Raw genomic sequence first — 15,719 nt, 5'->3', positions numbered from 1 at the left:
TAGTTCCCGCGTGCTGCCACCTAGTTCCCACGTGCTCATATATCCTGTCTGTAACTCATCATGGCTACATAATATAATGGCACCGTATCGCTGTGGCTCCTGTGCTCCCCGAGGCAGCCGGTACTATCTGTGCTGAGAGCAACGACCTCTGCTTATAACAGATCTGGAAAATCTCCATGGAGCAAATATAACAAGCAATAATCCAGAGCAGACCTGGGAACAGCTGCAGAATTTAAAGGGGAAGTGCGGCATGAACAGAAATCAGTGGAGTAACACAAAAGGTAGAGTAGATGAGATCTGTAGTGAGGGAATAATGGCTGGAGATGTCATATAATGTCCGGGACACGCAGATCCCCCACTTATAACATGTTCTCATTGTGCCATGTTCAAAGGTGATTATATGGGAAGCTTATACGAATATGGAGGAGGTGCAAAATGAGCATCCCTATAAGGATCCCAGCGATTACAAGAAGAAACAAGTAATAATAGCAGTCCTGCATAATCAGTGCAGCTTCTGATCTTAAAAGTGCAGCAGGACCTTTGGTGACTTCATGGTCATGTGACCAAAGGTCCTGTACCCTATGAGAGTCTGGAACAGGAGCAGACAGGCTGGTAAGTCTTTTATAGTGAGCATGAGGTGTGTGTATGCAAGTGTGTATGATGTGCTACATATAAATATGTGTGTTTGTGATATAGTAGCCGCTCAGAGGAGAATTCAGAGGTATTAACGTCAACAATCACGCACTGAAGGAGAAAAATGCAAATTCATTGGGTGATTGGATTGTATATTGCTGTTGTGCTCGGCAGCACGTCGCCTGGTGTAAGCTGCAGATGTGCTGCTGATAACATGATACTGTATGGAGAACGATAGATATTATAGTGATCGTTCTGTGCCCATCATACTTCATCGGCCGGGAAACAAGCACCGAATGACTTGAATATAGTCCATCACCCTAGGTGTATAACCTCCGGTCCCCCACATGCCGTCTGCCTTTACGACCATGTGACAGAGCGGCTGGTGGTGTAGCGCTCACTGATACCAGTTCAATCCTGTAATAGGAGCCTCCAAGGTAACAGGTCCGTCCATGACATTTCTTCCTCCTGAATCTTCTCCCATCAAATTATGAAAAAGTCACCACTGCTCTGCTGACCCCATAACTGCAGAGTCCAGACCTCCTCTGGTATAAACACTGCGCCCCCGCTGAGAGCTTTATGGCTGAGCAGCTGCCTGCAGCCGTACATCACCAAGCACAACCCAGGTGGAGTGGTGTAAGGAATGTGTGGTTGTCCTGATACGTTTGTATAGCTTATCTTCAGCCTACTTATATAGGATTCCATGTCTGTGCTGTATTCAGAAACTTTCACTGATTGTCAGCCCCACTTCCCCTCCACACCGGCAGGAGGTGTCAGGAGACAAGCTCCATCCAGTGAAGAAAAAATGATGTATCATGGGAGGCAATTTGGAAGCGAGATACATAATGGTTGACATGGCCTTATTGGAGGTGGAGTCTGTTCTTGAGAATGGTAGCGGATGAGGATCACTCATCGCGGAGGGGAAGGGATGTTTGGTGCCGATTCATTCAAGTAATCAAAAATGTTGCAAAATGTCATAAAATGGAGTGAGCTGGTCCATACAGAGGCTCCGATGACCGGTCATGTTGGGCCTCCCTAACCTCATCTGGCCATAGTCAACTCGAAATATATAAATCTGCCAGCGGGCGAGGCCGTGAAGAATACCCCCGGCGGCTCCTGTATGGGGTACGTTGTCTTTAATACTGTAGATACACAATTATAGGTAACGGTGAAATCATCGTCTCCCAGGACGGGCGCTGGAGGTGTACATCTATGGTCTACTGTCTTCTCCACATCTGACCTGCGCTGATTGAGCTTTGACCCTCAGGGTTGGACAGTAATGAGCGGATGATTTTCTGGAAAGCAGCGACTCTAGTGAATTCATTACTCGATGCCTGGAGCCGCTTCCTTCTTCCGTAATGAAAATGGTTTCCTTGTATCCGGAGAAGAGATATCAGGATGAGCTGTACCCCCTCCCCCACCTCGTGCTGCTGTATCCTCCGCGCTGAGCACAATCACATTACACTCTCATTAGCGGCAGCGCTGTCCGATTATCAGGGTGATGAATGGTCGGTGGAGGAGGAGAAGTGGACAGTGCTGTGGCCTTATAGACCGGTGACCTAAGCTGTGGGTCAGCTCTGTGCCATCGATAGCACCTGGTGATAATAACGACACGTCATCACTATACTGCTGTATATAGATCCTGTACGGGGACATCACGGATATCACTATTATAATACCGCCATCTGGTCTACATGCTTAGACTCATCTTAGGACTAAGAAATGCTACACGTTACCCGTAGTACAATATGGTGCTCATCTAAGGCCGATGCCAACAGGCATGAAGCCACAAGGCAGACTAAGTAGCCCAGACATCAGTTCATGGCCATCAGTCAACCATTGCCTAACTACTGGTTCTGATTTTTGGACACTCCTCCTTAGTATCTGGTGCTTCTCTCTTTGGCGCCGTCTCTATTATTTCTCCCTTGGACGCCTGCTCTTGTGCCTCCCATTTGGAAGCCTGTGTTGCTTTTCCTTGGGTGCTGTCTCTGGTACTTCTCTCTTGGACACCATCTATTGATACTCACTTGGATGCCATCACTTCTGTTTCCCCTTGGGTGTCATCTCTGGGGCTTCTCTTTTACGCACCATCTCTTCTGCTTCTCACTTGGACCCCATCACTTCTCCCTCGGATGCCATCTCTTCTGCTTTTCCCTTGGACGTCATTTCTTCTGCTTCTCCCTTGGATGCCATCTCTGGTGCTTCTCACTTAGACAGCATCTCTTCTTGTTTCTCCCTTGGGTGTCATCTCTGGTGCTTCTCCTTTACGCACCATCTCTTCTGCTTCTCACTTGGACGCCATCACTTTTGCTTCTCCTTAGGATGCCATCACTTTTGCTTCTCTCTTGGATGCCATATCTTCTGCTTCTCCATTGGGTGCCATCTCTTCTGCTTTTTCTTTGGGCTCCATTTCTTCTGCTTCTCACTTGGATATCATTTCTTCTTCTCTCTTGGACGCCATCAATGGTGCTTCTCCCTTGGATGCCATTTCTTCTGCTTCTCATTTGGACACCGTCAATGGTGCTTCTCCCTTGAACGTCATCTCTTCTACTTCTCCATTGGATACCATCTCTGGTGCATCTCCCTTGAGCACCATCGCTTATACTTCTTTGGGCGCCATCTCTTCTGCTTCTTTGCGTACCATCTCTTCTGCGTCTCACTTGGATGCCATCTCTTCTTCTTCCTCTTGGACGCCATCAATGGTGCTTCTTCCTTGGGTGCCATCTCTTCTGCTTTGGGTGCCATCTCTTCTGCTTCTTGCTTGAATGCCATCTCTTCTGCTTCTAACTTGGATGCCATTTCTTCTCATTTGACACTGTCAGTGGTGCTTCTCGCTTGACCGTCATCTCTTCTACTTCTCCCTGGGGCACCATCTCTTCTGCTTCTTGCTTTGATGCCATCTCTGGTGCTTTTCCCTTGACCCCATTTCTTGTGCTTCTCTGGTGGACATGGTCTCTGCTGCTTCTCCCTTGAACACTGTCTCTCCAGCTTTTCTCAACTAGTCACAGATCGGGCCGTCAATGTAAAGTAGGGACATCACAGATTAAGTTCCCTAAACCTTGAACTGTCTCAGAGTAGATGATGGGTCATTTACCAAATGCAATGCAACCATTTTTGTTTCTAGACTCGTCCCTCATGAGTGTACTGCTACTTGATATGTGATAGATTTTGAGCAATATCAGACTCTTGAGAAGGCGGAAGTCCTCGTAGTCTGTGACCACTTTCCTGTCACCACCAGTGCCCAGCAGATCTCCAAAATCCCTGCTGTCCTATGTGTTAGTCTGCAATCCCAGCTCTAAAGAGTCAACTGTCCCTGAAAAACTGTGACCCCATCTAAGGTTCTTTTCACAAATCCGAGAAAAACGGACAATGCTTGGATGGCAATAACCGGCCCTAAACGGCTGGATCTCCAGACCTGCGCTAAAGTGAACACAAATAATGCAGTTATTTCAGGTCAGGAGACCCGCGGTCGGGCCGGTTATTGTGACCCAACCATGGTCTGGACCAGAGAAGCCTAGAGATCCTCCAGGTGATCCAAACAAGATAGGTCTTTTACCTGGCTGTAACCTTATCAGACCTTGGCCTATGAGTAAAACCCTAAGGCCTCGGCCCCACTATCAGTATTTAGTCAGTATTCGGTCAGTATTTTTTCTCAGGAGTGGGTGATAGATACAGAATTGGTGACTTGTTTCTGTTATACCTTTCCTCTGATTGTTCCTCACCTGGTTTTGGCTTCCACTCCTGAGAAAAAATACTGACCGAATACTGACCAAATACTGATAGTGAGGCCGTGGCCTTAATGTTATGCCCAGCCGCTCACTGGTGACTGAGGCTCCTGCTTGGTGACCTCCCCAGCCACCAGATGGCGCTCCACCAAACTATCTGCAAGGAGGCAGCAAAGACCCAGATAAGGACCCGACCTCTAAGACCCTAATGACCCGACACATGATGGCTACCTGGAGGTATCGGGATAAATCAGAAGAACACCACATAGGGCCGCACCCCGATCACTGCACTTCTGACCGGTGGCCGCTCCCCGGCCTCACTCCCGGCCTTCATGAATTGCCATCACTTAGTTACTTGTCTGCTGATCTCAGCCATTGTGCCACCTGTCTTTATTCACTGACATGTTGCCTCATGCCGCGCTGACATAATGGAGGTCCATGATCTAATGACGTGACCGACCCCTGAGGTCCATCTCTATATCCTCATGTATGAAGATGTGCAGAGATCTGGGGAAGGGGGGGATAAAATGGCCGCTCAGCCACATGCGGTTACTATGGCAATGACATCTAAGTCTGACAAATCAATTGTGACATGGTGATAAGACCGAGGATGTCCGACATTCACAGAGAACATCCCCATGTGATGAGACCCCCGAGGACGAACGATGTATCTACAACTGAAACCTCAAGAGTATCTAAGCCTATAACGTGATACTGACTGCTGAGCCGTGTATCTAATCCTCTCCTGTGTGATACTGACTGCTGAGCCGTGTATCTAATCCTCTCCTGTGTGATACTGTCTGCTGAGCCGTGTATCTAATCCTCTCCTGTGTGATACTGTCTGCTGAGCCGTATATCTAATCCTCTCCTGTGTGATACTGTCTGCTGAGCCGTATATCTAATCCTATCCTGTGTGATACTGTCTGCTGAGCCGTGTATCTAATCCTATCCTGTGTGATACTGTCTGCTGAGCCGTATATCTAATCCTCTCCTGTGTGATACTGTCTGCTGAGCCGTGTATCTAATCCTCTCCTGTGTGATACTGACTGCTGAGCCGTGTATCTAATCCTCTCCTGTGTGATACTGACTGCTGAGCCGTGTATCTAATCCTATCCTGTGTGATACTGACTGCTGAGCCGTGTATCTAATCCTCTCCTGTGTGATACTGTCTGCTGAGCCGTGTATCTAATCCTCTCCTGTGTGATACTGTCTGCTGAGCCGTGTATCTAATCCTATCCTGTGTGATACTGTCTGCTGAGCCGTATATCTAATCCTCTCCTGTGTGATACTGTCTGCTGAGCCGTGTATCTAATCCTCTCCTGTGTGATACTGACTGCTGAGCCGTGTATCTAATCCTCTCCTGTGTGATACTGACTGCTGAGCCGTGTATCTAATCCTCTCCTGTGTGATACTGACTGCTGAGCCGTGTATCTAATCCTCTCCTGTGTGATACTGTCTGCTGAGCCGTGTATCTAATCCTCTCCTGTGTGATACTGTCTGCTGAGCCGTGTATCTAATCCTATCCTGTGTGATACTGTCTGCTGAGCCGTATATCTAATCCTCTCCTGTGTGATACTGTCTGCTGAGCCCTGTATCTAATCCTCTCCTGTGTGATACTGTCTGCTGAGCCGTGTATCTAATCCTATCCTGTGTGATACGCACATTCCGATGGTCGAGGATTCTTCCTGGAGGGGTGGACAGTGGATCTTCGGGTGGTGTTGGCGCCCCCTCCTGGGCCCCGTCCAGGTTCGGTCCCAATAACGATATGTTTATAATCCGCCTCTAATCACAATTCCCGGGTGTCGCTCGCTGCAGTTTGACCTTCTCATTAGCGGGAAGCTGCAGCCGCTGCTCTCCGGGGAATCCTGCAGTCAGCGCCGCGTGTACCCGGGATCCGGGACAATTACCTCATTAACATTTCACCTTCTCTATTAATTGCTGTAAATGGAGAAGTGAAATATCCAAGACGATGATTATATCAGAGAACGACCAGTTACCGAGGAAACGTCGAGCGTCAGTTATGTGATATTCCAGATTACTGGATGTTGTGATTGTATCACCTCGTTAACCCCTCATATCACTGCTAATCTGCATTATACAGGTCACAGAATCAATCAACATAAACAATGGAGTCACTGTGTACATACATTACATTACTGATCCTGAGTTACATCCTGTATTATACCCCAGAGCTGCACTCACTATTCTGCTGGTGCAGTCACTGTGTACATACATTACATTACTGATCCTGAGTTACATCCTGTATTATACCCCAGAGCTGCACTCACTATTCTGCTGGTGCAGTTACTGTGTACATACATTACATTACTGATCCTGAGTTACATCCTGTATTATACCCCAGAGCTGCACTCACTATTCTGCTGGTGCAGTCACTGTGTACATACATTACATTACTGATCCTGAGTTACATCCTGTATTATACTCCAGAGCTGCACTCACTATTCTGCTGGTGCAGTCACTGTGTACATACATTACATTACTGATCCTGAGTTACATCCTGTATTATACTCCAGAGCTGCACTCACTATTCTGCTGGTGCAGTCACTGTGTACATACATTACATTACTGATCCTGAGTTACCTCCTGTATTATACTCCAGAGCTGCACTCACTATTCTGCTGGTGCAGTCACTGTGTACATACATTACATTACTGATCCTGAGTTACCTCCTGTATTATACTCCAGAGCTGCACTCACTATTCTGCTGGTGCAGTCACTGTGTACATACATTACATTACTGATCCTGAGTTACATCCTGTATTATACTCCAGAGCTGCACTCACTATTCTGCTGGTGTAGTCACTGTGTACATACATTACATTACTGATCCTGAGTTACATCCTGTATTATACTCCAGAGCTGCACTCACTATTCTGCTTGTGCAGTCACTGTGTACATACATTACATTACTGATCCTGAGTTACCTCCTGTATTATACTCCAGAGCTGCACTCACTATTCTGCTGGTGCAGTCACTTTGTACATACATTACATTACTGACCCTGAGTTACATCCTGTATTATACCCCAGAGCTGCACTCACTATTCTGCTGGTGCAGTCACTGTGTACATACATTACATTACTGATCCGGAGTTACATCCTGTATTATACCCCAGAGCTGTACTCACTATTCTGCTGGTGCAGTCACTGTGTACATACATTACATTACTGATCCTGAGTTACATCCTGTATTATACTCCAGAGCTGCACTCACTATTCTGCTGGTGCAGTCACTGTGTACATACATTACATTACTGATCCTGAGTTACATCCTGTATTATACTCCAGAGCTGCACTCACTATTCTGCTGGTGCAGTCACTGTGTACATACATTACATTACTGATCCTGAGTTACCTCCTGTATTATACTCCAGAGCTGCACTCACTATTCTGCTGGTGCAGTCACTGTGTACATACATTACATTACTGATCCTGAGTTACCTCCTGTATTATACTCCAGAGCTGCACTCACTATTCTGCTGGTGCAGTCACTGTGTACATACATTACATTACTGATCCTGAGTTACATCCTGTATTATACTCCAGAGCTGCACTCACTATTCTGCTGGTGTAGTCACTGTGTACATACATTACATTACTGATCCTGAGTTACATCCTGTATTATACTCCAGAGCTGCACTCACTATTCTGCTTGTGCAGTCACTGTGTACATACATTACATTACTGATCCTGAGTTACCTCCTGTATTATACTCCAGAGCTGCACTCACTATTCTGCTGGTGCAGTCACTTTGTACATACATTACATTACTGACCCTGAGTTACATCCTGTATTATACCCCAGAGCTGCACTCACTATTCTGCTGGTGCAGTCACTGTGTACATACATTACATTACTGATCCGGAGTTACATCCTGTATTATACCCCAGAGCTGCACTCACTATTCTGCTGGTGCAGTCACTGTGTACATACATTACATTACTGATCCGGAGTTACATCCTGTATTATACCCCAGAGCTGCACTCACTATTCTGCTGGTGCAGTCACTGTGTACATACATTACATTACTGATCCTGAGTTACATCCTGTATTATACTCCAGAGCTGCATTCACTATTCTGCTGGTGCAGTCACTGTGTACATACATTACTTTACTGACCCTGAGTTACATCCTGTATTATACCCCAGAGCTGCACTCACTATTCTGCTGGTGCAGTCACTGTGTACATACATTACATTACTTATCCTGAGTTACATCCTGTATTATACCCCAGAGCTGCACTCACTATTCTGCTGGTGCAGTCACTGTGTACATACATTACATTACTTATCCTGAGTTACCTCCTGTATTATACTCCAGAGCTGCACTCACTATTCTGCTGGTGCAGTCACTGTGTACATACATTACATTACTGATCCTGAGTTACCTCCTGTATTATACTCCAGAGCTGCACTCACTATTCTGCTGGTGCAGTCACTGTGTACATACATTACATTACTGATCCTGAGTTACATCCTGTATTATACTCCAGAGCTGCACTCACTATTCTGCTTGTGCAGTCACTGTGTACATACATTACATTACTGATCCTGAGTTACCTCCTGTGTTATACTCCAGAGCTGCACTCACTATTCTGCTGGTGCAGTCACTTTGTACATACATTACATTACTGACCCTGAGTTACATCCTGTATTATACCCCAGAGCTGCACTCACTATTCTGCTGGTGCAGTCACTGTGTACATACATTACATTACTGATCCGGAGTTTCATCCTGTATTATACCCCAGAGCTGCACTCACTATTCTGCTGGTGCAGTCACTGTGTACATACATTACATTACTGATCCTGAGTTACATCCTGTATTATACTCCAGAGCTGCATTCACTATTCTGCTGGTGCAGTCACTGTGTACATACATTACTTTACTGACCCTGAATTACATCCTGTATTATACCCCAGAGCTGCACTCACTATTCTGCTGGTGCAGTCACTGTGTACATACATTACATTACTTATCCTGAGTTACATCCTGTATTATACCCCAGAGCTGCACTCACTATTCTGCTGGTGCAGTCACTGTGTACATACATTACATTACTTATCCTGAGTTACATCCTGTATTATACTCCAGAGCTGCACTCACTATTCTGCTGGTGCAGTCACTGTGTACATACATTACATTACTTATCCTGAGTTACATCCTGTATTATACTCCAGAGCTGCACTCACTATTCTGCTGATCCACTCACTGTGTACATACATTACATTACTGATCCTGTACTGATCCTGAGTTACATCCTGTATTATACTCCAGAGCTGCACTCACTATTCTGCTGGTGCAGTCACTGTGTACATACATTACATTACTGATCCTGAGTTACATCCTGTATTATACTCCAGAGCTGCACTCACTATTCTGCTGGTGCAGTCTCTGTGTACATACATTACATTACTGATCCTGAGTTACATCCTGTATTATACTCCAGAGCTGCACTCACTATTCTGCTGGTGCAGTCACTGCGTACATACATTACATTACTGATCCTGAGTTACATCCTGTATTATACTCCAGAGCTGCACTCACTATTCTGCTGGTGCAGTCACTGCGTACATACATTACATTACTGATCCTGAGTTACATCCTCTATTATACCCCAGAGCTGCACTCACTATTCTGCTGGTGCAGTCACTGTGTACATACATTACATTACTGATCCTGAGTTACATCCTGTATTATACTCCAGAGCTGCATTCACTATTCTGCTGGTGCAGTCACTGTGTACATACATTACTTTACTAACCCTGAGTTACATCCTGTATTATACTCCAGAGCTGCACTCACTATTCTGCTGGTGCAGTCACTGTGTACATACATTACATTACTTATCCTGAGTTACATCCTGTATTACACTCCAGAGCTGCACTCACTATTCTGCTGGTGCAGTCACTGTGTACATACATTACATTACTGATCCTGTACTGATCTTGAGTTACATCCTGTATTATACTCCAGAGCTGCACTCACTGTTCTGCTGATGCAGTCACTGTGTACATACATTACTTATCTTGTACTGATCTTGAGTTACATCATGTATTATACCCCAGAGCTGCGCTCACTATTCTGCTGGTGCAGTCACTGTGTACATACATTACACTACTGATCCTGTGCTGATCCTGAGTTACATCCTGTATTATACTCCAGAGCTGCACTCACTATTCTGCTGATGCAGTCACTGTGTACATACCTTACATTACTGATCCTGAGTTACCTCCTGTATTATTCTCCAGAGCGGCACTCACTATTCTGCTGGTGCAGTCACTGTGTACATCCATTACATTACTGATCCTGAGTTACATCCTGTATAATACTCCACAGCTGCGCTCACTATTCTGCTGTTGGAGTCACTATGTACAGCGGGTGAAATAAGTGCTGAACTCGTCACCAATTTTCTTAGATAATATATTTGTAAAGGTGCCATTGACATGAAATTCTCACCAGATGTCGGTAACAACCCGTCCAATCCACACAGGAAAAGAAATCGCCATAGATGTTCATAAATTATGTGTAATAATGAAAAATGACACTGGGAAAAAGTTTTGAACACATGAAGAAAGAGAGGAGCAAAAAGCCCTGGAAAGTCCTGACATCGGCTGAGATCTATCAGTAATTAGAAAGCAATCCTGCCACTTAGTGACCAATAATATCAGTTGGTTCAATTGATGGCCGATAAAAAGGTGTCTCATTATCAAGGCGCCACACAAGAAACATCTCATGAAGGGTAACACCAGTGAGCTGCCTCAAGACCTTTGCAACCTTATTGTTGCAAAACATATGTGGCGCCCCTGAGGGTTCAGTCGCCACAGAGGTACTGCACCTCACTCAGAGGTGTGGTGCCTCCCTTCACTCAGGTAAGGAGGGAGTGCTGCACGGAACCCCAAACACCTGCATCCAACACTACAGTGCTCCAGGCCGGCTGGAGGGGCGACATGCAGAGCGCAGCTGCTGAGCCCTGTCCCTGGCTGGAGTGGGAGGAACCCAAAGGTAGGGGGAACCAGTAGTGGGTGTGGATGGAGGAAGTAGTTTAGGGGAGCACTCATACAGTAAAGATATAAAAAGAAGCCATCTTAGAATAGTGCAGTCCAGTCAGTGAGAGGAGAGAGTGAAGACAGTCAGGGAGCAGAGTCTCAGTCAGAGCTCTGCTCCCCAAGCAGGGCCTGACCTCAGAGGCCCAGGAGGGGAGTAGGGAGTAAGCTCCGTTCTGTGAAAGGGATCCTAGGGGAGTACGGCGAGTGCAGGCGGCACCCGTACACCCCGAACCTGCCAAGTGTCAGGAGGATCTAGGCCGCAAGAAGGGGACCGGCCCCTGGCCCAGTCGTGCAGCTTCAAGCCTCGGCTGGAAAAACCGGAGGCTTCTGACTTCTATAGCCACCAGCCAAACCCTCAGTTCAATCCAAAAGTAAGGTCAAGCAGGTCTGTGCAACTCCGACAGACAGGGGGGACCTCGCAGCACCCGAACAGGATTCACAGTGGGAAGCGCAGGGCAGGAGGGAGAAAAGACCCAGCGTGAAGTCGGTCTAGAAAGGTACATAGGAAAGTGGGGTTCTGCCAGGTACACCCAAGTGCCTGAGGAAGGACTGGACCCCTGCCCGGTGAACGCACTGCGACGCAGGAGGCTTGCACCAGTACTGTGCACCTGTGGACTGGCTAAGAACTGTGAGTAAATCTTGGATGACTGCACTGAGCTGCCTCAGCTCCTTTATTTCGCCGGTGCCATTTCCCTCCCTGCACTACAACGCCCAGCGCACCTCCTCCATTTATCTACACTGCCCTGAGGCCTGCTTCCCCTGTGGGGAGCCGTTCCATCACAAGCTGCCCTACCATCTGCCTCAGAGGACTGTTGCAGCGCTGGTGATCCTCACCAGAGACCACAGGTGGCGTCACGAATAATTCCAAAAACCCCAAGTAATAGAAGTTTCCCCATTTCACTGACCGCCCTGGGTTACGGACCGGGCCAGCCACCGTGATAACCCCCGGCAACCAGAGGCCCGGCTGCCGAGTACCCCACGGCCCTGGGGGCGCGTCACATACTGATGACATTGGTTACAGAAAAATTTCTAAACTACTGAAGGCCCTAGTGAGCGCTGCTGGGGCCATAATCCAGAAGTGGAAAGAACATAATTTCATCATAAACCAGCCATGACCAGGTTCTCCCCGCAGGAATTCAGACAGAGGAGTGAAAAGAAGTCAGATGAGTTGTCCAAAAGCCAGGGACCACCTGTGGAGAGCTGAAAGCAGGTAAAATTGTTTCAAAGAAAACAATAAGTAATCCACTCAATCTCACTGGCCTCTATGCATGCTAACCACACAACCTCCATGGCCTATATGCACGCTCACCACGCAACCTCCATGGCCTGTATGCACACTCACCACGCAACCTCCATGGCCTGTATGCACACTCACCACACAACCTCCATGGCCTGTGTGTGTACGTTCACCACGCAACCTCCATGGCCTATATGCACGTTCACCATGCAACCTCCATGGCCTGTATTCACGCTCATCACGCAACCTCCATGGCCAGTATGCACGCTCACCACACAACCTCCATGGCCTATATGCACGCTCACCACTCAACCTCCATGGCCAGTATGCACGCTCACCACACAACCTCCATGGCCAGTATGCACGCTCACCACACAACCTCCATGGCCTGTATGCACGCTCACCACACAACCTCCATGGCCTGTATGCACGCTCACCACGCAACCTCCATGGACTCTATGCACGTTCACCATGCAACCTCCATGGCCTGTATTCACGCTCATCACGCAACCTCCATGGCCAGTATGCACGCTCACCACACAACCTCCATGGCCTGTGTGTGTACGTTCACCACGCAACCTCCATGGCCTATATGCACGCTCACCACACAACCTCCATGGCCTATATGCACGCTCACCACATAACCTCCATGGCCTATATGCATGCTCACCACGCAACCTCCATGGCCTGTGTGTGTACGTTCACCACGCAACCTCCATGGACTCTATGCACGTTCACCATGCAACCTCCATGGCCTGTATTCACGCTCACCACGCAACTGCCATGGCCTATATGCACGCTCACCATACAAGACTCCATTGCTGAACAAAAAGATTGTTCAAGTGCGTTTACAGTTTGCTCAACAAAATTTAGACAGTGAAATACTGGGAGAATATAGTCTGGTCAAATGAGACCAAAATTGAACTCTTTGGATGCCATAATACACATTATGTTTGGAGGCCAAAAGGCGTTGCATATCACCCCAAAATACCATACCAACAGTGAAGTGTGGAGGTGGGACATCATGGTATCGGGCTATTTTTCAGCATACGGCACTGGCAAACTTCATGTGATTGAATGAAGGATGAATGGACAAATGTACAGAGACATTCTTGATAAAATCTGCTGCCATCTACCAGGATGATGAAGATGAAACGAGGGTGGATATTTCAGCAAGACAATGACCTCCAAACATACAGCCAAGAAAACTCTCAATTGGTTTCAGAGAAAGAGAAAATAAAGCTCATAGAATGGCCCAGCCGATCACCGGACCTGAATCCTATATAAAATGTATGAAACAAAGAGCCTGGAGAGGCATAACTAAGCGCACACCTGAGTTTTCACTAGAGCCCCTGATAGTGGGGTTAGCCTTGAGCCCAGGTGGACACCAGGTACTACTCCAGGACAGATCCCGATACCGCTGCAGCTGACCCCAAGGGTCAGGACAGTAGAACGGACTAGGAGTCCTAGACAGGACCGGATACAGAGGATATAGATGTAGCCGCTCATTCAGATGGGACGGATACTGGAACCGGTACTGGCAGTGTGGGATTCAAGCACAGATACTGCCGGAGCTGGTTCAGGTACCGTGGGTGCGGTTACACGTTCAGGTTCTGGTACCATCAGAGCGGTTTCAGGTTCAGGTGCCACACAGACCGGACGGAACAGGAAAGCAGAACTTGTACTGGGACCTGATCACTTACTAGCAGCTTGCAGACTGACTAACTACAATTGTTGCTCAGGCACCTCCTTACTGGGTGGTGAGTAAGTCGGCTTCTCTGCTGGGGGCAGGAGCGGAGGCATGCAGGGACACCGGCGTTACAGTATATTCCCCCCTTCATTTTGCCCTCTCTTCTTCAAACCCACAAGTTATTTCTCCGGAAGAAGAGGGGGAATGCATATTCTCCTTGGGTTCCCATGATCTTTCTTCGAGTCCGAACCCCTTTCAATCCAGAAGAAAAAAAGCTTTTACCTCTCACCTTCTTCATGGCCAAGATGCTCTCTACCTCAAAGACATCCTCAGAGCTGACTGGGGCAGGAGTTGCACCCGGATCTTCAAAGAAAGTACTTAACACGACTGGCTTGATAAGGGAAACATGAAAGGAGTTAGGCACACGCAATGAAGCTTGGGAGCTTCAATTTATTAGATACCTTGTTGATCTTTCTGAGGATCTCGAACGGAACCCAATTTGTAAGATGGCATCTTAAGGTGGATGTATTTTGAAGAGAGACACACCTTATCTCCAGGCTGGAAGGTTTGTGGGTACAAGTGTCTCTTGTTGGCATGCCTCTTCATCCGTTCGGTTAACTTCTCCAGAGTGTCTTTGGTATCCCTCCAGATCTTTGAAAATTCTTCAGAGAGAGCATCAATTGCAGAGACGCCAGAAGCGTCTGACACTGGAAGAGTAATACCAGGCTGGTGACCATAAACGATGAAGAATGGTGATTTCGTAGAGGACTCACTTACATGATTATTATACGAGAATTCTGCCCAAAGTAACAATTTGACCCAGTCGTCATGATGCACATTCATTGACTCTCTCCACCTGACCATTAGATTCGGGATGGTATGCAGATGAAACTCCAAGTTCACATTTAACAGTTTACAAAAAGGTGCCAAGAACCTGCAAGTGAACTAGATGCCCCTGTCGGACACAATGTTGAGAAGAAAGCCATGAGGACGAAAGTTGTGTTGCATAAATTTCTCAGCGATCTCGGAGCAGACGGAAGAGCAGGCAGTGGAGTAAAGTGAGCCATTTTCGAGAAGAGGTCTACCACAACCCAGATGACAGAGCAACCAGAGGACACAGGAAGGTCTGTAATGAAGTCTATTGTGATGTTCTGCCAGGGAGCTGAAGGAACGGGAAGTGGAAGAAGATGCCTGAATGGGAGATGCTTAGGGGTTTTGTTAGGAGAACTGGAAGGGCAGGCAGAAACATACCCCCAAATATCCTCTCTCATTGTAGGCCACCAATAATGACGAGAAATTAGTTCAGTAGTCTTCCTCTGCCCGGCATGACCAGCCAACTTTGAAGATTGCCCCCACTGAAGAACT

The sequence above is a fragment of the Phyllobates terribilis genome, unplaced genomic scaffold, assembly GCF_046119375.1.
Source record: "Phyllobates terribilis strain yellow unplaced genomic scaffold, ASM4611937v1 Scaffold_2__4_contigs__length_985480577, whole genome shotgun sequence".
Taxonomy (NCBI): domain Eukaryota; kingdom Metazoa; phylum Chordata; class Amphibia; order Anura; family Dendrobatidae; genus Phyllobates; species Phyllobates terribilis.
This window is presented reverse-complemented; position numbering follows the sequence as displayed.